The sequence below is a fragment of the Zonotrichia albicollis genome, chromosome 15 (assembly GCF_047830755.1).
Source record: "Zonotrichia albicollis isolate bZonAlb1 chromosome 15, bZonAlb1.hap1, whole genome shotgun sequence".
Lineage (NCBI taxonomy): Eukaryota > Metazoa > Chordata > Aves > Passeriformes > Passerellidae > Zonotrichia > Zonotrichia albicollis.
In genome coordinates, this window is record NC_133833.1 from 508,527 (window position 1) to 523,664 (window position 15,138).

At 53.1% G+C, this 15,138-nt stretch overlaps 1 long non-coding RNA gene across 7 annotated transcripts in view; it reads left to right on the forward strand.

Annotated features, from left to right (window-relative positions):
- The window catches only part of LOC141730912 (uncharacterized), a 47,656-nt gene that overhangs the window by 20,767 nt on the left and 11,751 nt on the right, over positions 1–15,138 (forward strand). For 3 of the 7 annotated variants that reach the window (XR_012582781.1, XR_012582786.1, XR_012582787.1), the window contains exon 3: positions 383–14,401. This is a non-coding gene — a long non-coding RNA (uncharacterized LOC141730912). The remainder of the gene's footprint in view (positions 1–382; positions 14,402–15,138) is intronic. The other 4 variants (XR_012582783.1, XR_012582785.1, XR_012582784.1 and 1 more) reach the window with 4 other exon arrangements.

Below are 15,138 nucleotides of genomic sequence, written 5' to 3' on the forward strand. Positions count from 1 at the left end.
CCTGAGGATGGGAGGAGGGTGATGCCCCTGGGGTGCCCTGGGGATGGGGAGGGTGATGCCCATGGGGTGCCCTGGCAATGGGAGGAGGGTGATGCCTGGGCTCCTCAGGGAGCTGCAGCTCAGCCCTGGCAGCAGCAGCTGCTGGGGCCCTCCTTGCACGGAGCCCAGAATGACAAATGCAGGATTTCCAGTCCTGCAGAGCAAGCAGCACTCTGGCCCTGCCCTGTGCCCACCCAGCTCTGTGCTCAAAGCAGCTGAGCAGCCCCAGCAGTGCGAGGGCAGAATGTGTTTAATTCCTCAGCTCCAGGCTCCCTGGGATAACGAGTGCCTTTTGGCACCTTGGTATCCATCTATTTCCTAATTGGTTTTCATCTGCCTGCAGATCAGGCTCCAGGGGAAACGCGGAGCCGCAGAAGCGCCGGGCTGCAGCTGGAGCAAACATCACAAACCTCTCACCGTGTTCAAACAGCCCTGCTGCCTTCAGCTGGCCAGCCTGACCCAGGAGGAACCTGCTGCTGCTGCGGGAGGATTGCACCTCCAGCTGCCCAAACAGCCACGGGATTAACACCTCATGGCCAGGACGCTGTTTGTGAAAAACAGCTTATTTCGATTCTCTGTAACACATGATGAGAGGACAAAGCACTCTGCAGTACAGGGACAAACCTTGTTTAAAATGTATTCCTGGGTATTGGATGGAATGGAAAACATGAACTGGTTTAACTGGCATTTGGTATTTTCTAGGGTGCTTGGTTTGTTTGTTTTCCATGTGCATTACATTTTCCTTCAGACACTCCCATCTAGACTGGTTGATGAAGATCTCATGGAGGTTCACAGCTTTTCCAAGGTTGCTGTCTCTGGCTATCCAGACTACATTGGAAGGTTTCCAAGGCAAAAATGTCAAAGTTAAGCTCAGCATTAAGCTTTCATTACTGGTGTTTTATATTTGGGTTCATCAGGATTTAGCCAGGAGTCTCAGGATCCCATAGGGCTCAATATGATCTTGCTAACCAAATACTCATCAGTGTTCTATTCCTACACATCCTCCATGATCCCATGATTTGTCTTTGCTTCTGTCTTTCTACAGCTTCTGTGGATCTTTAGAGAAAGCTCTTTGCCGAGCTTAGTTTAACAAAAACAAATATTACATGCAATTTGTTCTGGACAGAAATGTGCCCCGATTCCAACTCCAGGAAGATTTTATCTAGACTTTCTCTTTTTCGCTTTTTCCTTTGAGAAGAAGAAGGAGATTGTTCCTGGGAAGAGCTGGATAATCAACCCAGAGACTGCACACTTTGGAGGAGCCCGTGGGGGGAACCTGAAGGGGTTGGAGTGGTGGAGCTGGATGGTGAGACCAAGTTGGGGTGTCCTGGTGAGGGTCTGTGCTGCAGACGTGACAGAGGTGATCACACAGCTTCTGTCCTGCCCCATGAGTGACACAGGTGATCAGAGAGCTCCTGTCCTGTCCTGGTGCCTTCTCCTCATGGCTACAGGAGTTAATCCACCTCAACAGTGACAAGATCAACATTTAACTTGCAATCTTTAAAATGAAAAAAAAAGGCACAGGAGTACAGGACAAAGGAAGGGGAGTTTCTCCCTGGCTTGAGACACGAAATGTCAGAGTTATGTAAGAACTTTGTCTGGAGAGAATCAGGACAGGAGTGATATGAAATGTCTCAAATGCCATCTGCTTCCAGCGCAGTCAGTGCTGCTGAGCCCTGGGACTGTGGGTGAGGAGCTGGGGAGCTCAGTCAGGGCTGGGGCTGGGCACAGGGGGGCTCAGCCCAGAGGGACCCTGGGGGTGGCTCTGTGGCTGTGGGATGTGATTCTCCATGGGTTTTATTTGGCATTGTCTGATGTCACTCACTGTTTTATCTTTTAAAGTGATAGAACGATCTTTTGTTTGCTAAGAGCAGGTGGCAACCTGAGCAACCTGGCGTAGTGGAGGAGTCCCTGGCCACGGCACGGGTGAGATTCAAGGTCCCTTCCCACCCAAACCATCCTGGGGTTTTGTGATTTTTGTGATTTCTGATGCAGAGCTGTGCCTGTGTGTGAGTGGTTGACACTCCCTGGGCAGCTCCTTTGCCAGGCTGATGTGGGTCCCCCAGTCTGTTCTGTGCCCCAAAGCTCCATCCCAGCTATGTCAGGGACACCCCAGGCATGGCAGGGACACCCCAGGACACTCCAGGCTGTTGCAGGCACTGGATTTATGGCAGGGAGCTCCAGCAGCCCCAGGTCTGCAGCAGGGCTGCCTCTCCCCATGCTCAGGGATCATTATGTGCTGCTCTTTCAGCCAGCAGAACTTTCATGTCTTGCAAATTAAATTCTCGGGCAAAATAATTACATGGAAATGCTGCTGGGCTGTTATTCACAAGGGGCCAATTTTGTAGCCATTTGTTGGCATTTGAAAAGTCAAATTTCTCGCGCTGTAACATATGCAACATATAATTCAAAAACAGAACATGAAAGGCTGCAATCCAGTCAGCAGATGTAAATTGTGCAGAGAGCTGGACATCAGAGAAGAAATGAATTCCCCAAGTTAAGGGGAATGAGCACTTGATTTCAGCTATGCTTTGTGCCCCGAGTGTGGCTGGTTCCCAGTCTCTGCTCCAGCCTGACCAGTGCTTTTCTGGATGTTTTTCCACCTGGGATCCTGCTGTGCAGCTGGTTCAGGGGCTGGGGCTCCCTCCCTGCCCTGCCCAGGGATGCTCTGCCAGCCCCATGGCCCCATGCTGAAGGTAAGGAGTGATTTCAAACCCGGGTTTGCATCTGTAAGGATCACCATTGGCAATAACTCTGTACTGAGAGCAGCAGTGAAGAGCCTGAACCGTGTCTCCCTTGCTGTGGGGAGTTCCATGGGTACAGACCTAATTCTCCAGGTATCTGGACTGGAATTTTGCACAAACTCCTCAGGAACAACAACACCAACACCTTTCAGTGAGACCAGTTTGGCCTCTGCTGTTCTTGTTACTGTGGGCACCCCCAGAAAAGGCCAATTGCTGCCCAGTCTGGATGTTATTTAATTTAAACTATTCCACCCTGCTCTATGCAAAGGAAACTTTAGAGATGCACAGGGAGCTGGCAGAACGTGCTTGTCACCATTACCACAATAGAATTTCATTAGCACACGTGTGGTGTGTGGTATTTCTGCACGGTACCCGTTCTCCCTGTGTGAATACAGAATGATCCCCTGTGTGTGTGACCTGCAGAGCCAGCCAGCACTGGGACCCTGCAGCAATCAATGTTGTGCCCCTGAGGGTGCCAGCTTGGCCTTCACTGTCCCCCGAGGCTGTAGTGGAGCCTTTGCTGTCAAGTTTCCCTCAGCAGGGTCCCACCCTCTCTGGCTGCCTCTGCCATGCCCCTGCAGCACCAATCCATCCCAGTCCCGTTGTGGCTGTGTTAGGGCACTAACCAGCAATAATTGCTGCCCAGCCCCACAGGAGGCTCAGTGCAGGAGGGGCTGGGGATTATCCAGCTCTCTGTCCCTGGGAGGTGTTATTGTGGGAAATTAATTAGCTCAGAGCTATTGGAAATATAGAGGGAGAGCTGGGGATTGGTGGGGCAGAGACAGAGCAGTGTGTTTGGTAAAAATGGTAAAGACTGAGTGAACGGTGTAATTTTAAGTTAAAATTGCTTTTTCCTCCTGTGGGACTGTACTGTTCTGAATATGAAGCTGTGCAGTGAAGTTTTTGAAGGCAGACAGCTTTATTCTCTGCTCCTCATGAACGAGGCACGTGCCGGGATGGGGAGGTGACCGTGTGCCATTGCTGGCTGCTCTGGCGTGGGCAGAGCCCTCCCAGCAGTGGCACAGGGAGCAGCCAGGGCCCCCCGTGTCCCCAGACACCCCCAGCCGGTGTCAGCCCTTTAAACCTGCACAGCATTCATGTCCAAGTGGATTTCCCCTCCTTTGTGTTGGTCCAGTTCCCTTTACTCCAGATTTTTAACACAAAATCTGACTGCTCTGTGTTGGATGGGCTGGAACAGAGCGTTTGTTGTGTGTTTGATGCAGAGCTCAGGGGGTAACTGGGTGGGTCCAGCCCTGCTGCCCCCGACCCTCATTGCACCCTGCATGTTGGAAATGAGCCACACTGGGGGACAGGAGAGGGGATGGATGGGGGATCCCTCCGTGGTGTCCTGATGGGAGAGGCTGCTCGTGAATCCAGCTTGGTTTTGTGCTTTGTGCAGCCAATTCCCATTGCCCTGCTTTAAACTTGGAGCAGAAGAACTTGGGCAAATGTAAAATGTGGCTGGATGGGGTGCCCAGGCCCTGTTCTGAGAGCAGCTGTGCCAGGAAAATAACAGGCTTTGGGGTTGTTTGTGTTTGTAGGAGATTTAGCAGCACACTCAGGAGGGGTTTATCTCAGCAAGGGGGGAGATAGGGCCTGAAATGGATTTTCATGCTCAGAGCTTCCAAACACAAGCACTGTGCAGCTTTCTGTTTGTTTTGCAAATCCTTATCATCCCACAGTTATTGCTTGTGAAGTGGAGCAAAAAATGAAAGGCAGAGAGGGCTGGTGGCAGGACTGTGCTCTGTGCTGGCTTAGCGGGTGCTCTGGAGGAGCAGAGTGTGCCCAGAGCTCCCAGACAGGGATCTCCCTGAGCCAGCTGCTCACACGGGGCTCGGGGAGCGCCTGTGCTCTGCTTGTGCCCAGCACGAGGTGTTTATAGGCAGCTCCTGTCTGGGGGTCTTCAAGTGACTGCATGGCTCAGTATTTTATCTATGCAGTGACTGAATTCTCATTGAGTCCCAGAACGGCTGGGGTTGGAAGGGCCCCTAAAGCCCATCCAGTGCCACCCCTGCCATGGCAGGGACGCCTCCCGTTATCCTCCCACTGTCCCAGGTGCTCCAAATCCATCCAGCCTGGCCTTGGGCACTGCCAGGGATGCAGGGGCAGCCACAGCTGCTCTGGGCACCTGTGCCAGGGCCTGCCCATCCTCGCAGCCAAGAATTTCCTCCCAATATCCCACCTATTGCTGCCTTTTTCTGCCTGTTTTTGATTTGCTTTCATTTTAAGGCAGAGGAGGAAGAAGCAGAATTGCACTGCTTATGAAATGTCCCACCAGAGCTCACCTGGTGAGGCTGAGCTGGGGTTGGAGTGTCAATGAGGGGGATTTGCTGTCCCATTAATTACAAACATCCAACATGGACCAATCCCAGATGCCCCTGGTGCATTCCACAGCAGCAGATAATCATTGTTTACATTTTGTTCCTGAGGCCTCTCAGCTTCTCAGGAGGAAAAATCCTAAGGAAAGGATTTTCCATAAAGGATGTCTGTGACAGAGCTGCCCCTTCCCTCCCTTTGCCCTATGCAGGCAGCAGAGAGGGCAGGGAAAGCCCTGCAGAGCCCAGCCAGGCTGTGCCATCTCCCATCCCATCCCAGCTGGGCACCTACAGCTCTACAGATAAATCAACAGTGGAACTAGGAATGCTCGCATTCCAGGTGAACACTGGATCAGCATGGGTTTTGGGTTCTGTGTTTCCCAGAATGTGTATTTTGTTGTTTCCTAGATGTTTTGAAGTAGAACTTTTTATGGGTAATTGAATGATAACACATAATAACAGCACAATTTTACCAGCAGCTTAAGTTCCTTTGTAGCATCATTATTGTCTGCAAATGCGCCTGCACATTTCCTTCCCATCCCATCCCACCCTGTTGGGTGGTTTCTGCCTGCTCAGGGTGGCCAGGGCCTTCCTCCAGCTCAGCTCCTCTTCATGGCCCTGGGGAGACACAGCACCCCCAGAGTGGGTTCTAACAATACTGATTATCAGAGAGGTTAGGACATCCATTTGTGTGCAGTTCATGGGGGCTGGAACAGGATCCTTCAGCAGGGGAGAGAGGGGAGTTTGTGCTCTCTCAGCTGACAGGGCTGCAGCCCTCGTTAGAGAGAGGAATGCTGAAGTTCAGATGCAATCCCAAAGCTTTGGTGTTGGGAATGGGAGCTCCAACAGCAGCAGAGAAGCTGTCCCAGCTGTGCTGATGTGGAGTGAAGGCTGTGTGTCTGTGGGAGGCTGTGGGGGACAGAGGAGCCTTTGGCTGTGGGGCTGAGAGGAGCTGGGGTGCTGTTTCTCAATGGAACAATTCCTGTGCAGGGTGAGAGGCATTTCTGGTTTCCCAATAACAGTTTCTTTTGTCTGACCAAGGTAAAGGCCATTGTGTTTACAGAGTGACTCAGGGCACCCACGGAGTGTGTGTGTGTGTGAATTGGCTGGCAAGGAGGGCAGGAGGCTCTGCAGGGCACTGGTGATGTGCCAGGGTGTGAGTTCAGCCCAGAGCTGGGCTGGAGAGCAGCACGGGCTCCTCATGATCGCCCTGCTTCCATCTCACCCAGCTGCTGGGGCTGGGAGGGCTCAATTAGAGTCACAAACTGTGGAGAACACCAGCCCGGAGTGCTGCTGGTGCTCTGGCCAGCCCTCCCTCCCTGCCGTGTGCCCGCTGCTGTGTGCTGGTTTGGCTGCCTGCACGGAGGTGCGGGCTGGGGAGGCCGTGGGCAGATGGCTGGGACACTCGGGGCCCTGGTGTCACACCCTGGGGACAGTCAGGGCTCTGGGCACAGAGTGGGGACACTCGGGGCTCTGGGCACACCCTGGGGACAGTCAGGGCTCTGGTGTCACACTCTGGAGACACTGCTGGATGGGGGCTCTGCCAGCTGTGCCACATCTGGCAGAGACCTCCCAGCTGGATGCAGGCACCCCAGTCCAGGCTCCGGCCCTTGCCAATGCCAGGGCAGCTGTGGTTATTCCCTGTGTGTTACAGCTGTTATTCCCTGTGCGTTGCTCTCTGCTGCAGGTGTTTCTGCCAGGGGTTTTTGCTCCCAGGCTGTGCCAGAGCTGCCCCCTGATTCAGGTGCTTCTGCCAGGGTTGCTGGTGGAGGTCCCTGAGCCAGGCAGGAGCTGGGCAGGGGATGGCACCAGGGGCTCTGAGCCAGGGGATGGCACCGAGGAGATGGCACCGGGGAATGGCACCAGGGGATGGCAGCAAGGGATGGCAGCGGGCAGGCAGGGAACAGCAGCCTGGTGACAAGCAGGAGCTGGAGCTCAGGAGGATTTCTTTCAGACGTGGGGAAGATGAAAAGTGCGCAGGGATGAAAGGCTGAGAAGAAGTGAGACTCCTCCAGCAGCAGCAGTGTTCACTCAGAGTGCCTGAGACAGAAAAGCATCTCCACCCACCCCTTTTCCCCTCCTCTGGCAGCAGCAGGCAGTAAATTACCCTGCTCATCCTAGCGCTGGTTATTGAGTGGTTGGGCAAGATGGAGTCAAATTATTTGCATGTTCAAAGGGAGAAGATAAAACCTGACTGCAGCATATTTTATGGCTTTTATAAAATGTTGATGTATGTTGTCGGAGTAGATGGAAAGGCAGCACCGGTGCTCGAGGGCAGAGCTCCTCTCTGGGAACCTGCTGCTGAATTAATGTGAGCAGAGTCAGGAGAAGGCAGGAAAATGCAGGAAAGTTGGAAAAAATAAATGTTTTATATTTGGGCTGTGTAGTAAGAAAGGCACCTTAAAAAATCTGATTCCAGCGCAGCCTTAAGGTTGTATATTTAGCATTTATAACTCAAATTTGGGCAGTGGCTCATTAGAAACCAGGAAAATGGAAAGAGCAGGGCAGGGAAGGAAAACAAACAGTTCAGACAGTGTGGGGTTTGAGTGTGTTTATGGATTTTTAAGCTAAAGTTTTAAATGTGTTTTCCAAAGGACAGGCTCTGCTGTGGGACTGACACCTTCTCAGTGTGGCTGTCAGCTGTCAGCTGCAATTATTTCATGTGTCCATCTGCTGCAGGGCTGGTTTGTGCGTGCGCTGGGACTGCAGCTCCTGCAGGAGCAGCCGGCCCTGCCTGCACAGCCTGGGACCCTGGCTCTGCTCGAGGAGCCAGGGAAAGCAAAGATCCCAAATTCCCCTGGGAGAGGCCCCAGATGGGCTCCAGCGAGGACGGAGCGCGTCGCTGTCCCCTCTGCAGGAACAGGGACTCCTGTCCCTGCAGGGCTGCTCTGGCCTGGAGGGCTCCCGTCCTGCCCTGCCTGGGGCTGCTGAGCCCTGCGTGAGAGGGCAGGGAGGGCAGGCTTTGTAATTAATGCAGGTATGTATTAATATATTGTTAATTACAATATAATTGCCATTGTACAGACACACACGTGCAGCTGTTTGGCTGTACATACAAGTGGGTTCTGTGATTGTGTGTGCCTGTGAATTTGTGACAGCTGCAGCATGCTGGTTTCAGGGCAGAAGAACTGGAGTTTAAATGCTGGAGAAAATGCAAATGCCAGAGCAACAGGAAGAGCTCAAGGTGCTTTGCAGGCTGAAAACAGGTAAGAGCCCGTGGTGCCTCTCTCACCCAGGCACAGGCAGGAGCCGGCCAAGCAGCTCTGCAGGAATTGCTAAGAGAAGCACCTCCTGTTTTGTTTTCAGTTGTAAACTAACAACCTGCCCATTTGCATACCTAAATTGTCTGGTGGTGCTGCAGCAGGAGAGTGGCTGCTGTGAACTGCTGGGGATCTGCCACATCGAATTAGGCATTTTGCTGTTGTTTTAGTGAATGAATACCACAGAATGCAGCCAGTAATTAGCTGCAGTATGGCACCCGGGGAGCAGTGGGGAGACACTAACTGGGTGTGAAGGACTCATCTGCAGAGCTCCCAGCACCCCAGCCCAGTCTCACACACACTGCAGGGAATCCTTGGCAGGGTTCGGTGAGTTATTTGCCAGAAAGGTTCCTCTGGAAGATGGAAATGAATTAGAAATGTGGGGATTCACTGTGATACACCTGCCACAGGTAGGTAGCGTGGGGATGGCCTTGGGTTTGAGTGGATTAAACAAACCCCAAGCATATGTTAAACTGTTCTCCATGTGAGGATGTCTCTAATTTCATCATTACATTTCTAACAAACCTGGCAGCCTCTCCCTTCACCAGTGACATCTTCATTTTGTTGTTTCCTAGGGGTGCAGTGTCTGTCCTGGCTTGGAGGGCTCCTGGTTCCAGGTGTGGGAGGTGCAGCCAGCCCAGGGTGGGAGGATGCTGCAGGGCCCAGAGAGCAGCTGTGCACACGGACTGTCTGTCTGTCTGTCTGTCTGTCTGCACAGGGCCAGCTCTGAGGTACGTGCACTCCTGCAGCTGTGGGAACACAGACACAGCTTTCCTAAAGCATTTCTGAGTGTGCCACCACTGTCCCATGCCTCCGGACTAAAACACACGTACTGTTCTGGGTGGTGTACTTTAAATCTGATTTTTAGAAGGCAGAATGTTCTGTGGGGTCTGTTCCTTGTCCTCAGGAAGCTGAGAGGTGAGCCCTGTGGGGTGCTGGGCTGGCCATGTGGGGGGCAGTGTTGGCCCTGCAGTGCTGCCCTGGCACAGCAATGCCCCCGGTGCCAGCACCTCCTCACCCTCCAGGGTGTTCCCGTGGGTTTCCCTCCTGATCCAGAGGCCATGGAGCAGAGAGAGGCCGGTGCTGAGGAAAGCAGGGTGTGCCTTTGGCTGAGCTTTGGGCCTGGAGTGTTCCTGGCTGCTGGCTGCCCTGCTGCTTTGGGCCTGCTGTGCCAGGGCTGCACAATGGCCTACCTGAGCCTAGCAGTGATCCCTGTGAGGGCACAGCGTGCCCACCATGCCAAGGCTACAGCAATGATCCCTGTGATGGCACAGCCTGCCCGCCGTGCCAGGGCTGCAGCAGTGATTCCCTGCGGAGCTGGTGTGTGGGTGCAGCACAGGCAGTTCTGGGGTGGGGGCCCATTCCTGGTGCCCATCGGCCTGCCCACGGTCCCTGGTGCCCATCGGCCTGCCCACGGTCCCTGGTGCCCGTCAGCCTGCCCACGCTCCCTGGTGCCCATCGGCCTGCCCACGGTCCCTGCTGTGCCCACAGCCCAGAGCTGCTGTGTGAGCTGTCCCCAGGGTGCAGAGTGATTTTCCTCCCCAGCTCCTCCATGACCCAGTTCCCGGCTCAGCACATGCACGGAGCCACGGGAGAGAAGAACACATTTCTGTTTGAATGAGAAGAGTTGATTACTATTTTAAGCCCCTTATCACGTAAAAGTGTTTCGAGCTCAAACACCGCACTCATCTCTAGCTGTGAGGTAACCATGAAGGCTTCTCCCTCCTCAGCCCCGGTTTGACAGCCCCGGAGCTGCAGGAATTAAATCCCTCGGTGTCTCTGCTGTGCCTGCTGTGGTCACTGTGCTCTCAGCCCCTGCTCACCCCTGAAACAGCCACTCACCCTGCCTGGAGGAGGCTCTGGGGGCTGCTTTACCCAGCTGGTGCAAGGTGAGTGTTTCAGATGGGTTAATTGAATTTATTCAGTGCCAGCTGATTCACTGCCTTGCTGTGGGACAGAGGCAAGGAAAGCCCCAGGGCCAGTGAGTGGTGCAGATAAAATGCGGATTCTTTTTCCTGTCCTTCAGAGGGGAGCTGCAGCTTTTCCACTGAGTCCTGCTGGGAAGGTCACAAACCTGCTGGAGATGCCAGTCCTTCAGAGGACCAGGACCTGCGTCTCTGGGATGGCTGGATGGGGCAGGTGTGGCACTGCCGTGGGGCCCAGGTGCCGCCCCGAGGGTGTGGGGGCTCTGCTGCTCTCTGAGGACGGCAGCAGCTCTCAGGTGCCCCAGGGGTGCAGGGAAGGAGCTGAGATCAGGGACTGGGACAGAGGGACTCAACCTTTGCAGCTCCAGCTTAGGGAGAGCTCTCAGACCTGCCCCGGGTCCAGCCCTTCCCTGCAAGCTGCTCAAATCAAGGTCAGCCTTCAGGTAAAGGTGAGCACGAAGTTTTCTCCCCTGGGACTTTGCACATGTGTAAAATATGAGCAATGCTTCAGTTCTCAATTTAAGGAGTTACATTTTTTATTCAGGTACTCCCAAATAGCAGGGCCTTTCCTGAGCTACACAGGGCTGGGTGCTGACCCTTTGGGCAGTGATAATCCCCATGCTGACCCTCAGGGCAGGGTGCTGACCCTCAGGGCAGGGTGCTGACCCTCAGGGATGGGTGCTGACCCTTTGGGCAGTGATAATCCCCATGCTGACCCTCAGGGCTGGGTGCTGCCCAGCACAGCTGACTCCCGGGGGACCCTCACTGCTCTCAGGGGATGTCCCTGCCCGCAGGGTTGGGGACAGCGGGTGACACGGGGCTGCTGTCTCAGGGACAGGCAGCAGCTGGGGGCACTTTAGCAGAGGATCAGTGCCAAGGACACTGGGGAGAGGCCCCTCAGCCCCACGGCTCTGCTGCCATTGCCCTCCGTGTTCCCAGAGAAGCAAGGCAGCTCCTGGTTGCTCCCGCTGTCCCCACGGTGCTGCTGGGGACGTTTCTGACTGAGTGGACACGTTCTCCCCTGCAGCCTCTGTGTGTGTCTGTTCTCCCACAGCTGCACATCTGTTCTGTGGTGTGTTCAGCCCAGCAGCAGCGCTGTCACTGTCGCTGTGCCCCGTCACAGCAGAGGGGGAGAGAGGACCCTGCTCCTGGATGAGGTACACGGCATTTTTGGCACGGTGGCACTGACAGGAATGGCCTGGGAGCTAGGACACACTCTGCAAAACGTGCCAGGGAATGAAAGGTGTTTGTTCCTTTCCCAGGGCTCCCGCCCTTCAGTCAGGGCAGCACCTCTCCAGCCCCACTCCATGGCCCCATTGTGGGGACCCCCTCACCCCTCTGCTCTCCTGGGGGAGCAGGGCAGGGCAGGGGCTGTGCCTGGACAGGAGGGAGCTCTGTGCCGGTGCCAGCGTGTGGCACTCAGCATGTGACAGCAGGAACAGCCGGGCTGTGCTGGGTGTGCTTTGGAACTGTGCACAGATCCAAATCAGCCAGAGCAACGGGCACAGGTGCACAGCACTAATTCTATATTGCAATTTCATTCAGATAAATTACTCCTGTGAGTTCCTAATAAAAGCACATGTTGGCTCGTGTCAGAATTAGTGAACAGCTCCGATAACAGGAGCAGCTATTTTTAGTTTGGTGTTATCCTAGTTCAGCCTCCCATCAAGCTGCATTAAATGTGGAAGATACAAATTGGATCCACGCTGGGTGCTCATTTCCTTCAAAGCCTTCCGAAGGCATCTCCTGTGCGTGGCAGGGTGGGTGGGATGAGGGGGTGGCTGGAGCAGGTGATTTGTCAGCCCTCAAGCAGCACTGTCACTGTGCTGGAGCTGCTGGGGGAGCGTTAATTGGGGGAGTGAGCTGTGCCCAGTAACGAGCACAGCAACGCCAACGGGGATGGGCATGGGGCATGGTCCCCAGTGCCAGGGGCTGGCAGGGCTGGTATGCCCTGGGGGCACATCCCCTGGGACGGGCAGGGCAGTGCCAGGGGCACACAGGGCACACAGGGCAGGCATTCCCTGGGTGCACACCCTCTGGCACACACAGGGCTGTAGGAGGGTGAGGGACGGGCAGCAGGGATGGTGCCAGGGGCACAGCAGTGCCTGTGCTCTGCCCTTCCCAGCTGGCACACAGTGGGCTGGCACACAATGCCAGCATGGGCTGGCAGGGCCCCAGAGCCCACCCAGTGCCCCCCCTGCCATGGCAGGCACGGCTCCCACTGCCCCAGGTGCCCCCAGCCCCATCCAGCCTGGCCTGGGCACTGCCAGGGAGTGGGCAGCCGTGCCCTTGTCCTCCCTGTGTGCTCAGTGTGTATTTGGATTTATTCCATGCCATCCCAAGCCTTTCCAAGGGGACCTCTCTGGGCTGGTGGGATTTGGGATGCTGGGTGGGAAGCACAGTTTATCCAGTGAGGTCCTGATCTGTTCCAGACTACAGCAGCTTTTTGGAGACTTCATGTAATAATCTCAATGGTTACCATTTGGAATTATATAATGTAAAGTTTCATTTTCTCCCAGAGCAACTTAAGTGAGGGGAAATGCAATGCAAACACAGAAAAACCATTTCCCCCTTAGTTTAGACCACAGAGAATGAGCTTTATAATGATTCTTGAGTTCAATTTCACTCACTCCTCTTTCCAAAATTTTAGATTTTATTGACTAATAGTTGCTTTGACATTAGGGTTTTGCTGCAAAAAACTCAATCTATTTCTACCAATTTTTCTTTGTGGAAAAATTTTATTTCAGCACCTCATTATTTGAAAGTGATTTGCAGAAAAAGTTCTATTAGGAAAATGAGGCTGATGGCACTTGAGGTGAGTTTAACATGCTGTTAAGCAAATCAGAAATTAGTGCAAGTTTCTTTCATTTGGCTTCATTTGCTGTGGATCAAGTTTGATACTAATGATAAAAACCAGATCAAGCTTTTAATAATACTAAGTAGTTTTTTTGCCATGAAACTGAAATGGAGAAGCAAAACATTGGATACTTCATTTTTCTCATCTAAATTGGAATGATTTTAATAATTCTATTGTCTAATCAAGCCAAAGTGTGGTGTTGTCTGAGAAGAAATATCAGAAGTTGCTGCTGACTGGCACAATAGCAATAAATATATAATACAGAAGGAGGAAAGGGAAAAAGTTTGGCAGATGCTGGAGTGCCCAGGAATGTTCCTGAAACTGCTTGGATGCTCCTCAGACGGGTTTGGCTGCAGCAGGAACGTCCGGTGGAACACTTCTGCCTCAGAAACCAATGCAGGGTTTACAGAGCTGAGGATTATTTCGTATTCTCTCAGAAGCTGTGCAGTGCAGGAGTGAGCATTGAGTGGTGTTTGGAGTGTGCTGAGGCACAGCAGGCTCAGACAGGGCTGCAGTGGGCACAGGGAAGCACATCTGGCTCAAATGGGACTGCAGTGGGCACAGCTGGCTCAGGCACATCTGGCTCAGGGCTGCAGCGAGCCCAGCACCAGGCTCATGCTCACACTCCTCACCCAGGACAGCCCCGTGCTAAGGAGCTGCTTTGCCTTGGTTTCCTTCCCACCCTTCTGTCGCATGTGATGGGACAGGAATTCTTCCATCTCCTCCCTCAGAGTAAAACAAAATGTACTTTGATTTGAGAATGGGATGTAATTTTAACCAGAGTAGTGGAAAGCATGTCACTAGTGTAACAGCTGTAAAATTAGAAGGAAAGAAAACCCCTAAGAGACAGGAAAATAGCTGCTATTAAAGTGATAGAATAATCTTAGCCTGTGATGGAGTTCTGCAGCTTGGAGCTGCTCTCTTCAGCTGGTGTCTATCAAAGCCTGTCAGGATGGAAGGTGACATTATGGAGTCTCCAGATGTATTTTCATGTCATTTAGCTGATTTGTGTCATTTGATGAATTTCATGTTTGGAAAATCAATGTTCCTCACCGTGTGTCCTCCTGTGCTTTGCCAGCATTGAGCTCTGTGCTGGAGGCAGCAGCAGAGGTTGGTGAGAGCGGTGCCTTGATGGGAGCCTCCGTGCCCTGTGACAGCCCTGTGACAGCCCTGCTCTCTGCCCAGCATGAAAACCAGTGGGATCCATGAAGGTGAGCCTGCAGTGTGGTGTGCTGACATCTCTGCTGTTCTAGAGCATGAGGTGAGCGGGACAATGAAGTGCTGGGAGGGCTCAGGTGCTGCTGTGCTGGTGTCCCCAGCCCTGTCCCACCCCAGCGCTCCCCTGTCCCTCCTGGGCACAGGCCCTGGCTCCAGGGGATGCTCAGCACTGCTGGGCTGACCCACAGCTGCTCTGCCTGCTCCAGGCACTGCAGTGCATTGCCAGGGGCCATTTGATGCTGGCAGCTCAATGCCGTCATTGGTCATGTGAAGGTTTAAATGAGTTTGAACAAAAAGCTGACTTGGAGAGGAATTTTTTTAAGAGTTCTGTTTAGCTCCAGGTGCAAAGTTCAATGGCTTCCCTGATGGCCCAACTTAATGCCTGACTTGTTTAGTAAAAAAGTCCCCATAGAAATGCCATTTAAAAGTGAATTCCTAAGTACTTGTATCAGGAATGGTGTTTGATCACAGATAACATGTATTAAGTAATAATAGTGTGCAGCTCTGGGCTGGCTGATTTTCAACACACCAGTGGTGGGTGGAGGATTTTAACAGCATCACTTGAGCTGTGCTTCACAGCCAGGACCACATCCACTGAAGAAAATGTGCTCCATTTAAATAGTCCAAATGAATAGATTTGGTCCCTTATTGTAATTTAACTGAAGTTTTGAAATGTGTCTTTGTTACTCCGAAAAGGGAGCACGGTATCAATAGCTCAGAAATGTGACATTGCATAATTAAGCGTATTTCTGGCAGTATCCATCTATCTAGCTGTCTATC